The 21,842-nt window shown below is 40.4% G+C and overlaps 1 protein-coding gene across 6 annotated transcripts in view; it reads left to right on the top strand.

Moving 5' to 3' along the window:
- The first annotated feature begins 422 nt into the window (after positions 1-422).
- rnf220a (ring finger protein 220a) overlaps positions 423-21,842 on the top strand; it is a 303,417-nt gene continuing 281,997 nt past the window's right edge. For all 6 annotated transcript variants that reach the window (XM_084368123.1, XM_084368122.1, XM_084368121.1 and 3 more), the window contains exon 1: positions 423-877. The gene's annotated coding sequence lies outside the window, so the exon portion shown is untranslated. The remainder of the gene's footprint in view (positions 878-21,842) is intronic.

The raw sequence follows: 21,842 nt of genomic DNA, 5'->3' as shown, positions 1-21,842 counted from the left end.
AGCTTTTTCCTGGCTGGAAAGTGCTTTGAATCAAAATTTAGAATTTCTGTCGGGACATGAAATGGTAATACTTCATTTTGCTGGTCAGTAACTTACAGAAAAGGATCAAGTGATTTCCCAGAGGCTTAATTAAAAATAACTAATTTTTATGCTTTCCTGCGACTTAGAAATTAGCTAGCTGACTATAAAAATAATTTATTCATTTCTGAAATAAAAAAGGCCCACAAAAATATGAAACAATTGACTTAATGTACAAAATTTGAAAACACCTTTTCCTAATTCAAACTTTTAATGTTATTATGAAAAAAAGATAAAACCTTTGTCTTTGTCACGTAACATTGACTGTTATTGTATTTCATCAGTGCAGGCAGTGGTGAATTAAGTGTAATTAAAACTGCGTCACAGGTCATCGCGTCCAGTCCACTGGAGGAGGGCCAGGTGAAGTTAGCATCCCTTAACTAGTTGGCTAGTGTTCGGTAGTTAGCTGCTAAACTGTAAATGTTTTGCACTTTGAAAGGTGTGAAGGAAAGTGTGGCCTCACAACAATGCAAGCAGAAGAGGAAACTTTTTTCCAAATGAAAGAGCGAGAGATTTTGCCATTTTTTCAGTGTTGCTAATGAAAACTACCGTGTTTTTGCTAGGCTAACGTACTTAGTTAGCTAGCGGCAATGGAGGATGGATTTGCTGCTGAAAATGACTGACTGACAACAGTAAACTGGCGTGAGAAAAAGAGGACGGACTTGGGACACCTGTGGACAGAAGAGAACTGGACACTAGATGGAGTCCTTTGTGGTGAAAGACCTAAAGTTCAGAGGGAAGTTGCATGACATCGTTCCTGAAAGATTTGTCTCCGTGAACATCAGTGGTTGTCAGACAGGTGAGTCAAACACCCCCCCTCCCCCTCCTTTCTCTCTGTGCTAGCATACATTACTGTAGTTTATGTGGTTATATGGCTACATTAATGTTTGTAATTTTATACCGTCTGTACAGACACTCAACACTCAATATGTGCAACTATTCTCAAATCCCCCACTTTTTACATTTATAATGAGAGTTGTCAGGTCACTTATTTGGTCGTCAGTGAACTGTGATGTGTTGATGTCTGTGAAGAGGTCTGGTGCTTAGATTTTTGCTTTTGGTTGTTTTGCTGCATAACAAATTAGTTTTAAGAGTTAACGTTACTCCAGTTAATGATACTTAGAGGCTATTTCTGTATCCCAAACATAAAGGAGTTTCTACTAAGTAACACATTTTGCTGTAATAGTTAAAATATAATCTGTCAATCTTTGTTGGGTTATTATATTTCTTTAGCTATTCACCTGTTTTAAGGAATTAGGTAAAAATAGACAATAGAGTACTTTGTTATGTATGTTATTATGTTCAGAAGATGGGCAGGAGACGTGTAAGCCATGTATCAGTATGATGTGTGCATTTTCTTTTTCATTTGAACATGAATTTGTCAAAAATAGTTCTCTTTGGTTTGAATCTTTCTGACCATTAATATTAAGTTATTATCCTGGCATTATGTTGATTTTGGATATATCTCATGGTAAGCCTTCTGTTTGGAAGCAATTATTGCACTTCTTGAATTTCTTGCTATGATTAATGATGACTGAATGTCCTAATTAAATCGTCTACATTATGCTTAAATTTAAATCAGTCCTCTATTGCATGCCGCATGCTGTGTATGTAAAATGCCACATAGAATCCAGTAAAGACAGCTAGTCTTCTCACCAACTCTCTGTTTTGTTTAAAGCACCTGAGATAATGTCCCAAAAATCATGCAGTAATGATTCGTTCATGTAAAAACTATACGGATAATAGTTTTAAACCATAGACACGTCTGAATATTTCATAGCTGCTACAGTATCTACCTTACTTGAGGCTTCAAAACTGTCCCTCTTCGGCTCTGTGTCTCTGTTTCTCTCTATTTATGTTGGTCACTCTCTCCTTTCTCTCTCTCTCATCTCTTGTTTCCTCTGAGGAGTGCTAGTGAGCGGCAGAGGAATCATAGAGCCATCAAAGGTTGCCAGCTGTAGGAAATGTCTTCATTTGCAGAGAGCCAGCCTGACACCTGAGCTCCAGGCTTCCGTGTGTGTGACTGTGTCTGTGCCTGCTTGCATGCATGTGTATGCATGTGTGCATGTGTGTGACTGATAGTAAGCCATCCCAGCTCCCCAGCAGGTCCGTCTTTAAATTGTCTCTGTGTGTTTTATAGCTGTGTGTGTGTGTGTGTGTGAGAGAGAGAGAGAGAGAGAGAGAGGGTGTGTGTGGCTGTGGCCCTGTGCCCCATCCATCAGCGTTAAGATGGCACATTACTGTTAATGAATGATATTTGTGTTCAGCGTGTATGTCAGGAGGGAGGACCGCGGAAGCAAAACAAGCCCTCCCCAATCACCTCACCTCCAGCCTCCTCATTTTCTTTGTCAGTCTCTTGCCTGTTTTGCATTTTAGGAATTTATTCAGCTGAGTCTTGGGCTAACTTATATGAGCTGTTGTACATAAACAGCAATTTTGGTGTTTTTCAAAACAGATTTACATGTTTACATGGCTGTATATGTACTGAGTTGTTTTTCATGACCACTGGAACCTAAAAACTTTTAAAGGACCATACTGCCATTGGAAAGTTTATATTACTGGCTATATATTGGTATAGGGGACATTCCAGTCAGTAAATGGAGCCGTTACTATGAAGCCATCTTGCTTTCTTTGACTTAACAAGCGCAGCATCTAGACAATCCTTTATAGTAGGTCTAAAGTCCGTCTAAAGTAAAGTCTAAAGTTGGCTTGCAATCTGCCAACAAATACAGAGAAGAAGAAATGCTGCACAATGCTGTCGAGCTCATGACGGGAAATCTGCTGCATCTTGTCAGAGCCACACAATGTGGACCAGGGAGCCGAACATTACATTAGTAGTTTAGATGTTGGACAGTTTCAGAGGAAGACAACATGACTGCAAGTTATTACACAACAAACCTCTTCAGAGCGATGAAATACTAAATCATCTAAGCCTTTCTTATCCTTAGCCGTGCATAAACTACAGGTTAGGACATTTTTTTTTCCTATACAAAAGTGTGAAATTAACGGCTATTTCATTGGTATCGGCTACAATAAGCAGGCAATTATTGTTTATCGGTATGAGCTGAAAAAATTCCATATCTTGCATCCCTAGTTCTTATGAAGGGACTGTGAACTCAATGTAAGTAAGGAGTTAACAGTTGTTTGTTGTCTGTTTTTGATTTACTGAGCAAATGGCTTGTGAACACACTCATTTTGGCATTTGGCAGGTGAATCTTAAAATTAGACCTAGACCCATAAATGGGCACCTAATTGGCTTATTGCAGATATATTGGTCAGAGTATCAGAGAGATATCAGAGTTTACGCTAGCCTTTTTGGGCAGTTGGGCCGTCATGACGAGCACAAAGAAATGTCCTCCTGAACAGCACTTCACACACTGTCTGTGGAGTGTACCTGTGCGCAAGTTGCCAGGGCAAGCTCCACAACTGAGGAGTTGAGACTATTTAAACCTCTATACGACTCCAAAAACTGCTAGAAAAACGTGATGTGCAGAATCTCGTGTCCATATATATATTTTTTGGTAGTGTGTTGGCTGGGATGAAGTGCTTGTGCGTTGAGAGAAAGAAACGTTGCACATGACTTTACACTAAGTGAATCTCTCAATGTCTGAACAGCGGTTGTAAAAGTTGTGGTAGTTTACTTAATATGCCTTTAATTAATTCATTAATTTGGAATATTTCCCACCTGAAATTTTTCGATGTTGATATTTTCATCTAGTGGACAGTTACATGCGATAGCAGCAAAAAGCTGGCATGTAAAATTGAAAACCTCTGGTGGCTGTGGCTTAGGAGGGAGAGTGGTTGCACCCTAAATTGCTGCTTGATACTGTGCCATCGGTGTGTGAGTGTGTATATAGTTATCACTCCTGATAAGCAGGCGGCATTGCCCTCACAGCTCTCCATTATCCTACAGAGTGATGTTCAACAAAGCTAAGTGAGGTGTGTAATTTAACGTATGAAATGTGAATAGTGCCAGGAGCAGACATGGTGTTTGAATTGCAGAATCATATAATACTGCCCAGTCCAGCTGCCAGATGTCACCAAATCTTAACAGGTATTTAAGATGAATTAAGTGAATATGCTCTGTAAGTATCAATCGTAGCAAGTGATATGTAAGGATAAAATCTTAATAATGATGTGATATATTACTGATCCCAATGGGGAAATTGTCAAGTTCTCCACAGGGAGCTTAGAGGTCAGGGTCAACTACAGAGCAGCAGCTATGCAGCTCTGTAGTTGCAGGACACTGCAGGACACTTAACAGCATATCTTTAATTCTTTATTACAAAATATCATAAATAAAGTTTACGTGATAAACATTAGAAAAGTCTGGGCTGGACAGTGTTGTCAATCACTTTTCAGAGTAGAGCTTACATTTTTAACATCCTTCATTTCCAAACTCTGACTATATTGTCAAGAAAGATGTAGCTGTGAGGTAAAGGAGACATTATTACCCTCAAAACAATGTGTCTCCAAAAGCACATGACAATATAAGCTGCTGAAAATTTGTATCATTTTACAGTAAATTATCAAAATTTTCTGCACACAGGAGACAGTGTCACCCATCAATTGGTGTCGTCCATCAATTGGCGTGAAATGGGGGGAAAGTGAAGATATCAGGTGTCAGGACACCAGTGGGAGTCTTACTATGTGGAAGAAGCTCATAATCCACTGCTCACAAATTGTTATGAGGTTGAGTGCTGATGCAAGCAGAAGCACTGTGACTTTATGAGTGAGGCGGGTGAGGGAGATATCTCAAACCAGGTGTTAGTAATATGCAGAACAAGCTATGTGAAACCCCTGTGGTCCAACCAATTATTACGAATTTAAATGTGTTTATATTTTTAGCAGTTATTGCTGTGACTGCATTTATCTACTTAGTCCTTAGAAGAAGAATTTTCTAATGTGACTTACCAACCTTCACATTATACAACACGCCTGCTGCGGCAGTAGGATGGATAGATGGATGAATAGGTGTTTTCCCAGTGTCAGGCAGGGTGACAGCGCTCTGTCACACAGGCCCCCAGCAGATGTCACTCACTCATTAGTGAATGATGTGTGAGTACAGCCAGCGACAAGCCACAGACAGCTGGCCTTGACCAGACGAGTGAGAACATGTTGTGAAAACATTACCTCCTGCCTCACTGATGGTATTACCAGTACATAGCCTACATGCAATTTAAGTCCCATTTTGCATCATATAATGTAGAATATCAGTGACTTACTCTTACTAATAAGACCACTGCAAAAGAAAGGCTACATCTTTGCCATCTTTAAACAACAAAAAGCAAATTCCTTTACAATAAAAATGCTAAATCATACTACATTATGGGCTAATGTACCAATGAGAAAGACAGGAAAACCACTGACAGGAGGAAATGACCGGCGGTCGATGCCGTCAACTGAATCTCTAACCCGCGTCATTGTCTGGAATTAAGACATGCATGTGCTGTTTAGCCTCTGTGATCCATGGCACAACCTTTAGTTAACCCCTGATGTTCGTGTCCTGCTCTGTCTGCCAGTGTTTACGGCTTTCACCTTGACCAGCGTCAAAACATTGTATGAATGTGTCAAACAGGAAGCTGACATTAGCTCACCGTCATACTATTTCCTATGACTGTAGTGAGCTGGTAACAAGCTGAATAAAGTGGGTGAAAAGTGCTGGGAAAATACAGTTGGGTGGAGAAAGGGAGGAATTGAGGAAGAAGATGGTCATGGGCCAAGAGAAGGGGAGCAAATCTGAGGAGAGGGCCAATGGTAGGGGATGAGGTGGTGTTAGGGAGTTGATTGGAGAGAGTGCACAATGGGTGAGGTGAAAGAGGGGAGGGGGTACAGGTGTTGTAAACATCCTGTGGAGCTCTGTTTGTCTTTGTCAGCTTCGAGTGACTGGACAGCAGAGCAACAACAAGAGAACAATGTTGATTCACTGTTTGGGATGACGCTGTCTGGCAAAATGACAGTGAACAAACATTACGGATGTTGGGATAATATGTGTTTTTAGCATCAACATTCTGACGGGGTTTGTTCCTGACTGGCTCAACTGGTGACAGTCGGCAGATAAAACCATAGTGTGGCGTTATAATTTTAAAGAACTTCAGGTGCTGCTTGTAAGATTATTTTAACTGTCATTGGGCTGTTGTTGTTGGAAACAACAAAAATCTGTTGAGCAAATGGTAAAATGGGTAAAATCGTGTGGTGTAGAAACATGCAAAAATGTGTGTTCTTTTGGGTTTTTAGGGGTGTTAATGGAAATAGTCATTATGTGTGTGATTTCTAGTTTTGTATGTTTCAGTAATCTTAAAATCTGTTCCTACTGTAGCTCAAGCGATAATACATGATGAGGTGTCCCAATATACAGTGATAATGGACAGGACAGTGGTCAGTCTGCTATAGAGATTCTATTACTACTATTTTCCTTTTCTCAATTGATAGATTGTTTTGTCTACAAAATGTTATAATTTACTAAAAAAATCCCACTGCAAACCATGGCTTCAACAGTCAAAGACCCAAAGATATTCAGTTTATTGGCATATATGACAAAGTCAACCAGCAAATCCTCACATTTCAGAGTATATTACCTTGTCATCGATGTATTATTTGGTGTAAGTGATTGATGATGAGGAGTCTGTACTACTTTTCACTTCAAGCATCCTAGATTCTTTTACAGTATTTCATTTGTAGAGTGTGAATGATCTAAAGTAAGACTACAGAGGACTTGTGTAACATCCTCAGTTTAATGGACTTTCTGGGTATTTGTCTGTCTATAATTCAATTACAACAACACAAGGATGTGAGCTTTGTGCGGATATAAAGAGCGAAAGGTCGCAGATGCATTGTGGGATTGCACATTCGTTTGAGATAGTGACACATTGGTTGTGATTCTTTGGTCCTGAATCCACGTGGCTCAGTGGGCAGGAAGAAGCAGAGTCAGAAACAGGAAACAGGAAGTTATTAGCCGGGATGATCTGAAAACACTGGGCTGTGGAGTACATCAAGAGAACAACAACAGACACTCACATTGCACCTGGCAATTGTGTGTGTGTGTGTGTGTGTGCGCAACTCGCTTGTATGTGTGTGAATGGGCGTGTGTGTGTGTGGGCGCGCCCGCGTCTGTGTGTAAGCAAAAAGAGGAAGAGGAAGACATTACAGACAGACAGAGGTCTGAGACCAGACTGTATTATCCTGAAACCAAAGAACCACAGCACTCACACATGTGTATGTATGTGCGTGTGTATGTGAAGTCATGCTGAACTCTTACTTCAGTGTTCCGACACCTGCAGTATCACAGCGAGTCATCACAGCACAGCACTTCCTGAAAACATCACGACACTCAGGTAAACTTCCTAAATAAAGGAAATGCAGGAAGCACCTGAATAAATGAAAGAATGGGAATGTGTTGACAGTGTGTGGTGCATTTTCCTGCCATCACTTTGGTAGACTAAACTTTCATACAAGGATAAGGTAAAACCAATAAATATGAAACACATACCAAAACGAAAACCTTTTCTGTGTTCTGGCTGGTGTGGCAGAAAAAAATTAATAATTAGCTCGCAGTAGAACGTGTTTTTTGAAATAATAACTATTATTTTCGAAGTAAAATCTCTAACACTATGGTCACAACATAAGACAGTTTGTTTTCTTATGATAATTCACTTCTTTGGTCACAATAAGGAACTGATTTACCTTTAATCTCAGGAATAGATTAATGCTTTAGATCACTGCTAAATTGGTTTTTGCTGCTGCTAATTTTACCCATACTGTATTTCCTAAGTACAAAAAATGATGAAGAGGAGTAATGGAAAAATACAAGTAGTACTTATTAAAACTTTTACTTCTCCTTCAAGAAGAACCAATCCAGGTATAAAAACTTTTATAATGATTTGTTTCTTTCTTGATTAACTTGTTAATTCATTTTATGGATAACTGTTGAGTCTATAAAATTCCAGATAATGGTGTAAAATACACACCACATGTTGATTGGCTTATTTTGTCATATGACTGTCCAAATCCTTGAGCTATTCATTTTGCAGTAATATAAAATGGAAAAAAACAGTTAATCATCCCATTAGAGATGCTCAAACCAGCAAATGCTGCTTCAGTCAGGTAATCTATTGATTGAATTATCATGTCAGCCCTATATTGCTCTGGCTCTGTGACATCCTAGGTGTGACCAAGACAAATTCCATTCTGTGAAATAAGACATAGAAGCTTTAAAGCTTCTAAGCATTCGGATCAGCATTACACAAAACTTTGTCTACAGTACACAGTGAGACTTTGAGATACTAAGAGTGACACCCCCAACCAGACACAAGCTCTGAGACGTAAAGAAGTGACCTCATTAGGGGTGGAGTTCAGGCCGTGCTTTTCATGATGTAAATTAGACTGATGTGACATACTACAGTCTCAGTATGTAGTGTTAGGTACAAACACACAGGGTGACGTGTGTTTTCATTGGCTGAACCAACAGGCAGGCAGACTGGCTGATTGGCTGAGTTTACCATTTCTATTTGTTTTTCAGTTTTGTTGCACTAGCATTGTTTTCCGCCAATAGAGAAAGACACTGAAATTATACAGACACACACACACACACACACTGGCTCAATGGGCTCCTGGATGTTCCCACTTTCCTTAAATAGAGCTCCATCAGGCAGGTGTTTCCCTTGACGGAGAGGCGGGAAAGCAGGGTCAGAATGAACTGGCTGTGTGTGTGTGTGTGTGTGTGTGTGTGTGTGTGTGTCCAGCAGGGCCAGCTGCCAGTAAGCACCTGTGTCCTCTGGCTTGGTGTGTTGTTTATCTGCATGTTAGCTGGCTCTGGCTTCCTGTGGACACGTGTCTGTTTGCGTTGGACAGCCTGATCACAGAAACAACAGAGGTTCCTGGTTTTGAAAAAAGCAAGTTTGCTTAAGACAAAAGCTGGCCAATGTGGGAAACTCTAACACAAGTACCCAAAATCTCAAGTACGTCATATCTCCAGATTTGCCAGTGAGCAATTTCCCATCTCTTCTCACTTCATTCTTCTATCTCTGTCCTTGGCTCTCACTCTATTCTCCAAATATTCGATGAATCAATTATTCTTCCTGCATGAGTTGTTTGCATTGTCCTACCACTCTTGATAGGACTAGCTAAATTTCTGGCAAGATAAGATTGTCTCAAATAAGGTTTTGGGCGATGTCTGCTGAATTGGCATACGACAATGTCTACAGTGAAACATCGTGATGGACGATGATATCATTGTCTACAAATTTGAGGCAGCAGTTGCGTATTAGCTCACCACTGTAGCCTCCGCTGTTTCCCACCATTACTCTGACATGAATCTCCAACTGTCTCACCCTGCAGAGGAAACTATCTCCCATCACCACAGTAAAACAAGTCATTTTGCGGCGGTTGTGCGGCTTTTATGACAGTTTTACAGACGCGTCTTTCACAATGTTGTGTCACATGATGATGTAATTACACGGCTTGGCCACGACAAAAACTGGCTTCAAGGCCTGGCGCTCTTTGCGGGGGCTTGATTTTGACGATGAGGCCAGCCGTCTTCTTTGCAGAGGAAGTTACGGTCAAGCCAACCGCATTAAATAGTCCTCCTCCTCTTTTTACTGCCGGATTAAAAACCACACCGCCATCCACCGTATCGGAGTATATAACATCATGCTATTCACTGACGGGTGCACTGTCTTGAGTGAGTGAGAACAGGATGCGCGGCTTAAAAAACAGAAAATCAATATGTGACGGCCAATGTTGATATTGTGGAGGACCACCACAAATAAATTAATGTGTGGGAAACACTGGAAAATAATAAACAGGACATGGAGACGAAATGTTAGTGCACTGAGCAGTAACATACTTCTTTTCATTTCCTCTCTCCACATATCACAAACAGCAACTGCTGCCCAACGGCAACTCTGAGGTGACACGCCACTTAATTGTGCTCTCTGGTGGGGAGCCTTTTGAATCACGATGTTACAATGGTCAGGGATTAGTAGACGATGGCTGTCAGCCATTGACGATGGACAATGGCATCGTTCAACGGCCCAACCCTAGTTTCAAAACTGAAATTTTTCTGAGAAGCTTGGCCACTTTGCTTTCGAGGAATTGCCCCTGATTTTAACTCCCACATGATGAGAGGACACCAAAACGATCGAAACCCAAACCTTGAGAGTGGGTGTCATGGATAGTCCTTCGCTCTCCTCTATCTCCCCTCTCTTCCCCTGTTCTCTCTCTCTCTCTCTCTCTCTCTGTCCTCCCTCTATCCATCCCCTCTAATCCTGGTGGTGTTAATTGAAAGTCAGGAGAGGGCACTCTTGCGGTTTCATTATTAATTTAACACTCAGGGTAACTTAAAGTGCAATTTTCACCCACATGTGGAACAGAAAAATCAATGGCCACAACAGCAGCGAGCATCAAGGTTGATTACTGATGCACGAGGAGAGACAGGCAAGACACCAGCTACTTGAAGACAAAGAGTGACGTGTGTGTGTGGTGTCTGGGTGGTTTTTGCTAAGTGTTTCAGATGCGTCGACCCTGTTTTGACACCTCTTTCTGTAACACAAAGCAGTGGGTAAACACAAAGACGTTATCGGCTGATTAAAAATGACACCTGATGCCGATGTGGGTGTATTCCTGTGTGTATACAAGTTTCTGTGTTCTTGCATTAATCATCCTGTGTGGGGGGCATGCATTTAAATCATTCCTGCATGCTTGTGTGTTGAATTTTTCCATGTTTAATTGTGCACATACATGACTCGATGTCTTATTACCTCTAGCTGTGCACTGGTCGGCCCTGCGCTGAGGATTAAATGGGAGAAATAAAGGTATATTGCTCAGTAATGCAATCTGTCCTGCGAGTTGAGAGATGAGCAGCCTGCCCTTTGCGCTGAGCGGACTCGCAGATGATTTAGAGCAAGCAGATGGAAAATTCTAATATGTTAGCCTAACCCCGAATGGCTAAGAGCTAATTTATTTCAAACTCTGCGCAAGAATTACAGCTCCCTCCTCAGATGCCTTTTTTAGCGCCCTCTCACTCCGTGCTCTCCTCATCTTCGTCACTCTTAAACACAAGAGGGGAAAGTGAAGTAAGTAGCTAAGATATGCAGAGAGCCAGAAGTTAGGTGTAAAACTAAAGTGTATTTAACCCACAACAAAGCAGCAGTTTGTAAAATTTATTCCTTCCTTAAAGTCAGAATTGAACTCCATTTAGGGTGCAGCAGTTAATTGAAAATATGCCACTCTGAGGCGAGGTAAAAACCCAGTAGAAAAGGGATAAAACGACAAATTTATCGTGAGTAGATTCTCTGCCAGGAACATTACTCTCTTCATCCTCCCATGATGTATGCCTGTACTTTATTTTAGGCAATTTCAAGCGCTTTGCACGTTAATTCGGTTATTCTAAATTACAACCAAGACATTATGCGGTTTATAGTGAATTACTTCTTGATTGAGGACCACTAATAGCCCCCCTTCTCTCTTCCTCTGATCTTACCTTCAAATCCTGCTGCATGCTAACTTCATACAAATATCTACAATAGGAAAATGTCAATATGGTGCGTGCCCAGGACCAGGAAATACACAAGCACATGCAAGAACACGTACAAACACAAAATTGTCCTGTTAATTAAGACAACACACACTCATGCGGAGATGGACATTCACCCAACTTTGTCCCCTCCCCCTCGTTTGCTTCTGGCTGGATGAGGTATTTCAGCATGATCACCCCTAAGTGGACATGTCTGTCTTGATAAACACTTTATGCAGATCAGCTTCCACTTGTTTTCCCTTTCTTGAGAGAGGGAGCGAGGGAGAGAGAATGAGAGAAATAATACCTCTCTAATTGACCCATTTGGCTGCTTCTCTGCCCACAGGAGGGGGCCTCGGCTTTTAATGTTTGATCGGCCTAATTTCCCCAACACATCATTAGTGGCCATCTTCAGCCTCGACTCTTAATAACCTCTTTATGAGGCGAGTGGATGCCGTTAAAAGTCTTTGTCTCTTTCATCTCTCTCATCCCTCTCCACGGGTCCTGGACCCTCCTCGTCCTCCTAATTAAGTCAGATGTTTCAAAATATGGTAATGGGGCCTGAACCTGTTTGAATTGAATAAGCAAGGACTGGACTCTTCCACCATTTACATAATTTCATTATCAGGTAAAACACACTAATTGTTGAGGGTGCGTGTTTGTGTGAGGGAGTGCATGGACAGGGTGAGCCAGCGGTTCCTTGGCAGAAATGCAGCACTAATTACAAAGCGAGTGGCAGCGCTCCAGAGCTAGGGTGTGTAAAAGCAACAAGCCATTTACACAGAGGCTAATAGATTCCTGAGCGCCAGGCTGGCCATTCCAACAGTGTAGGGCAACATTTTCAGAGCAAACCTGATGTTTTATTACACATTGTATCCTAATAATAGGTCAGTGCTTACAATCTAATGTGCAAAGCAGCAAGCCACTTATTCCCATTCATTTAGCATCAGCAGCAGCTTCATATGCTGTTTGTGTAGCAATTACAAAAGAAACAACCCATCAGCTGCACATTCAGCTGCGTATCTCCTTATTTGAGTCAAAGAAATACAGAAGAAAGTCACATCACATGTATCAATATACATGGATTGCACTTTACTGAAAAGGCTATTTGGCAGCATTTACATATACAATCTCTCATTGCTCATTGTTGAGTTGAGTCATAGCACTCTTAAATAGCTTACTTCATAGTTTGCTGCATCCTGCCCTCTCTACAAGCTGCTATTGAGTGCACACTCAAAAATGCTCTTAATTAGATGTCTATGATAGGACAAAATATAAGTTAACTGTTGACTGGATCATTTCATGGAAAGTGAAACACCACATGTATTCTACATCAGTGTTTATGAAGTTGTAATTATGTTAGAAATGGATGGGATCATGAAAAGATTGTCACTATGTTTTAGGGACCAGGATTTAGACTTTATTTCTTAAAGCTGATGAAGACCTTTAACCATCTACTGTACGTCTAATATTGTTGGCATGTCGTCTGGTCAGTAGCCAGCTAATGACAACATGTTGACATCCTGCTTCTTTTCTGTGTGTGTGTGCGCGCACGCGTGTGTGTGTGTGGGAGACCCTTCCTTTGTCGTGTCTCCTGCAGTGTTTTTGTTCAGATCACAAACAGCTGCGATCTTCTCTCCCTGTATCACGCTATCAAACTTCCCCTATACACAAAACAACATAATCTGGCTTGTTTTAGACACTCAGCTGATGACTTACCAGGACACAGCTGTGTGATGACTACACAAGCAACTTTCTAGACAGAACAATTACTGGTTGAATTTGAGAAACTCCCAGATAATGTTCGATGGCAATATTCTTATACTTCTACTAGCAACATTTTTTCATTACCTGCATATGGCAAATGGTTCAATTATGGATATGGTTATTCAACTGAAGCATTTTATTAAAGTTAGGAAATGGTCACTGTCATGTTAGGTTGAGAGAAAGGTCATTTAAATGGTTAAATATTGAAAAAAATCTTGAGCTCCATTGTCAAAGTTGAAACTGTCGACTGTACTGTAAAACTCTACACCCACACTTTTAGTGTGCTAGAATGTCAAGCTACTTTCATAGGCATAATTATTGTTTTTTCGCAGGGACACTTGCCTCTTACAACCTGCATCCAACTACACCTACGTCCAACCTTTTTAGATCTTAGATCTTTATAATGTACTGTATGCGGACATTGTGTCAGTGGCCTTTTTTTTGCCCCTCATATTCAGCTGTAAATTGTCACTTTTCACCCAAACTTTTGTTTCAAGATTAAAAAAACTAAAATATCTCTACTGTCATGACCTGTTCGAATTCAAAATCAGTTAACAAAAGCAAGCAAAATACAGTCAAACAAAAAACTCATCTCATTCACTCATCTTTAGGATCCTTGCCAGAAGCTTGTAAAAAAGAGGGGACTGCCCATTGTTCCAATGGCCCAATATTTTAAATCCCCAAAAGTCTGGAAAATGCCCCTTGAACCAAAGCCCATTTGTACAACAGTCCGTTATTCTGAAGCAGAAGTCTACTGCTCTGAAAATCTCACTAGAGTTTTAGGCAATTACATCTTAATGTATTTGGACATACAGGAAAAGACGAAGTCAGGTGTCCTTCATCAGGTGACCTTCCTTGTCAATGGCCAAGTGACCTTCATTGTCATGGTAACGGTAATAACATTGGTAACTATTGTGAAATAGTTGTACTTTGGTTAGATTTATGCCAAAATTACATAGTTTGTTTTAGTTATGTCAGTTAAGTTGGGTATGTAAGTTGGTGATACCAAAGTGTGTATTTTCAGGACAACAGGCTTATGGAGCGAGTTACAGTATGTAACAAAATGTTTTTGTTTTCAGAGTAACAGGATAAATGAGCTTTCAGAATATTGTGGTTATGGAAAAATAGGCCTGCTACAATGGCATGGCACTGTTAAAAAGACCACACGAATGAATGTGCACGGATATGTGATGCACTGACATTGTTTTGTGAGAAGGTTTGAAATTTGGTTGTTCCATAACAATATATAGACTATACTGGAGGGTAAGACACTCTCCTTGACCGTAGACCAATGGGCATTGCTCTCTAGTGTGCTACATGGGTTGCAAATTACATGTTAGTTCAAATTTGTTTGAACTTGACTTTTTTAGATACAGCACTAATCTGTATGCCCACCTTAACTAACACCAAGAACTGTTAGTGCAAGCAATGCAGTTAAAATTCTGTGTGAACTTAATGTGTAGAAGAGACAAATATGTAAATAGGAAATTAAAGCAGAAATCAAGGCAGCAAATCATGTTCTTGTGTCCACATGAAGGTGATAAAGGATCCCTTCTGAATGTGTGTTCAATGGAAGTGGTGGGAGAAAAAATCCACAGTTTGTGCCAGAATTAATTCCAAAGTTTATCTGAAGTTAATGTGAATCTTTAGTACTCTGAGTTAATCAAATCAATTGTTCAAAAGTTATTGTCTCTTTAGTATAAATTCCATCTTTTGTTTGCCTGGATGGCATTTTTTCACTGAGCTGCAGTGGTAGGATAATAAAAAAAAAAAAGAAGTTTGTATTGAAAATCCTGTAATATTATTTCAACACTATTTTAAATTTGACAATTGGCATCAATCAAAAAAAAAAAACTTTTGATCACTGTATGTTTGATCACTGTGTGTGTGTGTGTGTGTGTGTGTGTGTGTGTGTGTGTGTGTGTGTGTGTGCGCGCGCATATGTACAAGTTAATGAGAAATACATGAATCCCCCTTGTTAAATTATTTTCACAGAGTCTGTCCATGTCCCCACCTTTGATGAGATAAACCCCCAGCAGTGTCTGTGTCTTATTTCACTCTGCAACAGCCAGGAATATGTCTGTGTGTATGTGTTGTTAGCCATCAGAGGCCAAGCACTGGAGCCTGCTCTCTTCCCTCTATTTCTGCCATTTGCCATTTACACCAAATGGTTATTAATTACTAGGTGGGATAAGACTGGCTAACCTGCTGGGTCAGCGCTTGCATCAGGGTGGCAGACTGCTGGTCTGTATGTCATAATATATGTCCAAGTTAAACAGCCATTTCCTCATGTACAAGGTCCTAAAATTCATTTTTTTCACTTTTAAAAAAAATAATTGTTAACATAAATATTCTTATTGTCTTTATTTCTGAGAGTTAGATCAGTTCATCAATACCATTCACAAGCCTGGAAGCAGGGAAAAATGGCTTTCCTTGCTCTCTCTAAAGTTCAAAAATATGCCTAAGCTCACAAGTTCACACTTTTAATAGTGTTTTTAAATTCACACATACAAAACTAATTCCATGACGGCTGGGCACACAATGAAATTTGTTGGAGGTCATTGAGCAAAAAATCTTGAGGCAGGACAAATTCCTTCATCTACTGAAGCTCACAGCAGTTCCTTCTCTTAGTTAATATTCAGTCATTTGCAATTAAATTCACTAGTCCTCAGTACAGCTGAAACAAGTATCACTGCTGTTGAAATAAGTTGGACTACTTCTATCAAGAAATTGAGGATTGAATTCTTGATTTTTAAAAAGAATTTGATTTGCATTGGAAACAAGTAGTATTACCTGACCACCATGGCAGCTTTTCTTACTTATTTGTATAAAATAAGATGGATACTTTTTAAAGTGTGTAGCTTACACACTCTCTCTCCCTCTTGGTCCTTCTTTCTGTTTCTCTCTTCACACAATAGCCTGACACCACATAGCTCTTCATCAGGTGCTGGCCGTCAGGGCCTCTTGCACTTGCAGACGATTACCTTGTCCCCTGATTGCCACCACGCAGGAGGGGGAGGGTTTTTTCTAACAAATTAGTGGATAAATAGATACCCCACCACCATCGCCACCATTCACCCCCCTCTCCTCCACCAACTCCACCCATCCACCCTGTGCCTAATGACGGGGGTTGGGGAGCGGTAATGAAAAACTATACATCACAATCAGCTGGACAGTCCTATTCATGGCTATGCATTATGCTCACTAGTCATAATCATCGCTACTGTGACAGAGGGAGAGATGTGGAGAGAGAGGAGAGAAAGAAACAAGGGAGCAAAAGAAAGGAAGTGCAAAGAGGAGAGTATGATAGAAAAAGAGATGGTGTGAAATGGTCTGGAGAGGAGAAGAAATGATGAAATTGTAGGTAGGAAAAGAAGGAAATGGAAGGAGAGAGTGTAAAGGAGCTATGACAGAGAGGAGAAATAGAGGGAATGAAATTCGATCAGGGCAGAATAGGTGTTGGTCTGTCTTTATCTTCTCTGTTTTTTAGCATTACCCCAGTAATAAATGCACTGTTCACCAATACACTGCTGCTACACTGTAGCAGTTGCCTGGCTGAGGGACAGTATACATTAGTATATTAGTTATGAGATAATAAGGATGACAGACAGAACCAAAATCACATGAAGGACATTAAAGTATAGCTTTTGTGCAATGGTTAAGGGTCGCCTCACCAGTTCAGTGCTTTGATATTTTGCATCACATTTTTTACACCCAATGCCATTGCTCAGGGCCAGTACAGGCATTGTGTCCTTTATGAAATAAGGCAAAAAGTGGGGGTGTGGAGTTTGGGGGGATGAATGGGTGTTGTCGTGTGTCTAATAAAATCTTGATTCCTGTCAGGCTGTACACAATCGGATTTGAGGCATATATGTGAGATTGTGAGATGAATGTCTGATGAATTCTAGTGAGAGAAAAAAATGCATCAACTTGCTTTGTCCATCTGCACGACTCTTACGTTTAGTATATGCAAGACAAACAACAAATGCCCAAACGAACCAAATACAAAAAAGTCGTGGCCATAGTATTGGCTATATATTTTTTTTAAAAAGATGTTAATATTATTTGTTAAAATGTTGTGCTTACAATGTTGTGTTGGCCAGTATACTCATGCATACTCGATACATGTGTTCATAGTTAACATTATGCAGTGCGTGGTGTGAACCACATAATTCTACAAGGCAACTACAGCAACTGGGATACTGTGTGCTGTGCTCTGCAGTAAGATATAATAAAAAACTTATTTGAAACTTACTTTCATTGTTTCAGCCATTGTACTAAACAAAGTACAACCCTGACTCCCAAAAAGTTGGGATGCTGTTGGGACAATATATTTAATGTTTTACCTCATAAACTTAAGTCATATTTTGTAAATGTATGCTTATTTTGAATTTCATGCCAGTAACATGTTTCAAATAAGTTGGGAAAGGGGGCAACAAAAGATTGGCAAAGTTGTGGAATGCTCCAAAAACACCTGTTTGGAACATTCCACAGGTAAACAGGTTCACTGGTAACAGGTGACAGTATCATGACTGGGTATGAAAGCAGCATCCTCAAAAGGCTCAGTTGTTCACACAAAAGGAGGGGGCAAGGTTCACCACTTTTTGAAACACATTAATGATATGATATAAATAATATTACTACATAAACTCATGACCACCTCATGAAACAGTTTTGGGTTAACACAATTTGTTTGCAAATGATTGCATTCTTCTTTTATTTACATTTTACAAACTGTCCCAACTTGTTTTGAAGCAGGGTAGTAATTGCAGAGAATAGGTCCAAAAGGGAAACAAACACAAGTAGTCAGACAATTGTACAGGTTATGAAGAAACCTCAACCCCTGCATTTGTAAAACTTGCGTTAAATGCACACGGGTTTCTCTAATTTAGAATCTGTGACTGTACCCTTTGGCAAAATTAGGCCCATTTTAAATGAAGCTGTCTTATTCCAGGATTGCAGCAAATGCTTTGGTGAGTACAATGTTAATAGTAGTAGTAGTATAAGTTATAACGGTTATTTTCCATTTAGAGGCAAGATTTGGTTCCAAGTAGACATCCAAACATACAGGGACTTGTTGGGAGGCTACAAGGCTGAGTCCACCCACTTTTTTTTACAAGAGACAAGAGTTTAAAAAGCAAGAACAGAGGAGGGTGAGATAAGGATGAAGAACACAGTGACACAGATGTTAGAGAAAAGACATGAGTGATATTGACTTTTTTTTTATATTTCTTTTGTCTCAAACATACATACCTACACACACACACACTGTAGACACTAGGTGAGAACTGTTTTTCTGCAGCTCATTAACCAGAATATCTCCTCTACATCGGCTTATTTGGCAGCCACTGCATGCTGAGCATCTTCTGCCATCCACCATCCTCAGGACAGTAAATTGTAAATGGTGTGTGTGTGTGTGTGTGTGTGAGGTGTGTTAAAATATGCTGTGTGTAGGTGCACTTGCATGGGTTTGCATGTGTTTATTGGAGGTAGGTAGGCAGCTAGCAAGGAGGGAAAGAGAGAAAAGGAGATTGTCAGAGAAAAAAAGAATGACAGGCACAAAGTAAGGAAATGACAGAGGGAAGGTAGGCACACATACACACACGTTTACCCAGAATCCTTTGGGGGAGCTTTGTATTAGGACAAAGCTGCGTAATAAAAGTCGGATCACATAATCACTTTGACTACAGCGAAAAAACTAGACTAGCTAAAATACCCAGGGGACAAATAATAAGGTTCCCCTATCAAACATGTTGGGCCCGTCTGTTGCCAGGTGTATGTGTACAAGTGTGTGAGTGTGTGTTTGTGCACACAGTATGAGAGAAAAAATTGGAAATGTAGAAACATTTATATTTAACACACACCTATGCACACACACACACACACACACACACACACACACACACACACACACACACACACACACACACCTTTCCTCTTTGGTCTGTTTTTATAGACTGGTCGCTTACAAGCCGCCAAATGTCACCGCTGTTGTTAATCCCATACAGCCTGCCTAATGAGACCATACTTCACACACTCCCCTTCAAGGGTCTATGTGTGTGTGCGTGTCTTCACTTTGTATGTATATGTTAACATGTCTATGAGTGGATATGCATGCATGTTTTAAGTGTGCTGTGTGCGTGTGTGTGTCACCCCTGACCTTGCCCTCACCCACATCTCATTCCATCTCATTAAATATGTATATCTTATCACACAGCCTTCTCACAACCGCTTCATGGACTATCTCTTTCTCTTTCTCCCTCACACACACACACACCAACACACACGCACTGAAGCCTATTTGCATGCAATAAATTTCAGCCATCGACGGGGACGGGGTTGTAGAGAGAAACCCAGAAAAGTAAGGCTAGCTTACTAATGGGTTAGGTGGGTAAGCAAGAATACATGATTGAGAATGGGGCATAAAGAGTGGAGCAGAGACTATTTTAGGTGGACAGTCAGGTTGCTTCTTTTCTTTCTCTTTTCTTTTCCCCATCTTGCTTTTCTTTTCTCTCTTCCATGTATCTCACTATGTCTCCCTCTGTGTCTATGTATAGTGAGTCTTTATCGAATCTGGCCTAATGAGAATGATGTGCTACAGTGATAAAACATGGCTGTGGCCTCCTGTAAAACACAGAGCATCCCTGGCATTAATTATTGACCATGCTGAGGCGCCGCTGGAGGGGTTTACAAGGGGAGAAAACATTACACTGACCACCAGCATAGTTTATCACCATCGCACACTGGATTGTGCTCAGACAAAGTGAGCACACGGACACAATGGAGTTTTTTGGTAATTTGCCCGTAAAGTTTTGAGTTTCTTGAGATGATCATGAGCTTTATGCTTATGCTTCAGCATCTACTATTTCTCTGTGCCATTAGGTATAAACTTACTGTTCACTAGGGATGTGCGATATGACGATATTGATATGAGACGTTTAGGGCACATTCTATAAATTGCAGTTCTATGCTGATGCACCGACGCACCAAACGTATTACGTCGTCAACCTGACCGACCATTCATAGCGAATTACGGGCAGTGACGCGCTTTCTTACCTGCCTCCTTGTTTATGTGTGTAGCGGTAGCCGCATGGAGAGCCATGGCAGAAAGTCAAACGGAGGAGTTGGTCGCTTTTTTTTTTCTTTTCTTTTCTTTAAAAAAAAAACAAAAAAAAAAAACAGCGTTTCACCATCTCTCATCTCTGCCAGTTAGCCCCTCCACCTGCCGCCTCTCTCGGGTGCGGGCGCGCACGCACACAAACGCGCACACACACACACAGGTTGCGCTTGGCAGCTAATAAACAGTAAATGCGCTATATCGCGCTAATTGTACAGTGTTCAAATTACCGCAACACCCCCACCCCCCCGTCGGATATTCCGACCACTGACAGACTTATTTGACCCTTTTCAATAAGCTATTTAGTGTTTTGATATACTTAAATCCTGTTAAAATGACTGTGTTGAGTAAAACAAACAGTAGGCTAATGTCGTCATTGATATTTTACTTCCATGTTTATTGAAAGCTACCTTTTATGTTGCAAGAGTGCACTTTATCAGAGTGTTCTTGTTTACCTTTTAGTATGTTTACGTTGTTTGCACATGTTGGCAAAACTGCAACTATTTAAATTAAAATCTGTTCAGAAAGGTTCTTTGGCCTAAATTGTCTGTTTTTCTTTTTTCGATTTAAGATCGTGATAAAATCGAAATCATGATTTTATTTAAAAAAAATCGTGATATGATATTTTTGCTATATGGCCCACCCCTACTGTACACTGACTATTTTGGTGTCAGCACGCAAAATAGGTGCTCAGTTGCTTGTTGGAAAGGGCTGTCTGAAGGCAAGGTAAAGCTCTGAAAATATTTTAAATATAGCTTATTAGCTGATGTTTACTTTTAATTTTGAGGTGGGCCTTTTTTAGGTGGCCAAAATATATTTTGCTGCTGCCCCTGTCTAGATAAGTACATTGCTTAACTTCCATGCCAGTACTCTGCCTCTCCAAACTGCGGGCATACTGACCACCATCTGCTATAGGGAATGCACTGACTACAGATAAATACCTCATACAACCACACTTCCAGAATACTACACCTTTAATAAGGCCACCAAAGTAAACATCACATGGAACCTTATATAAAGGGCAATGATCTGGTTGTTGTAGGTGTTCATGAGATTTACAGAAAAAACTTTAGTCCAGTCACATTTTAATGCATTTTTATCTCTTCAACCAGTACCTGCCATGAGCTACATGTTGATGTCCATCTTTAAGTTCAAAATCTTGAACGTTGCTCCGAATGTAATCTCAGGGCTGAATGCGTACTGTTCAGTCAATATAGTCAAACTTCAATCATGTTGAAAAGAATTCTTTTATCTGGTTAATCAAGCAGCAATCAAGTTGATCAGATTTTACACATGCACACACACACACACACACACACACACACACACACACACACACACACATGCAAACACACTTTGACCAAGGTG

Source organism: Pagrus pagrus (assembly GCF_965226575.1).
Source record: "Pagrus pagrus genome assembly, chromosome: 12".
Classification (NCBI taxonomy): domain Eukaryota; kingdom Metazoa; phylum Chordata; class Actinopteri; order Spariformes; family Sparidae; genus Pagrus; species Pagrus pagrus.
The sequence above is the reverse complement of the archived record's forward strand: the minus strand, read 5'-3'. Positions and strand labels throughout refer to the sequence as shown.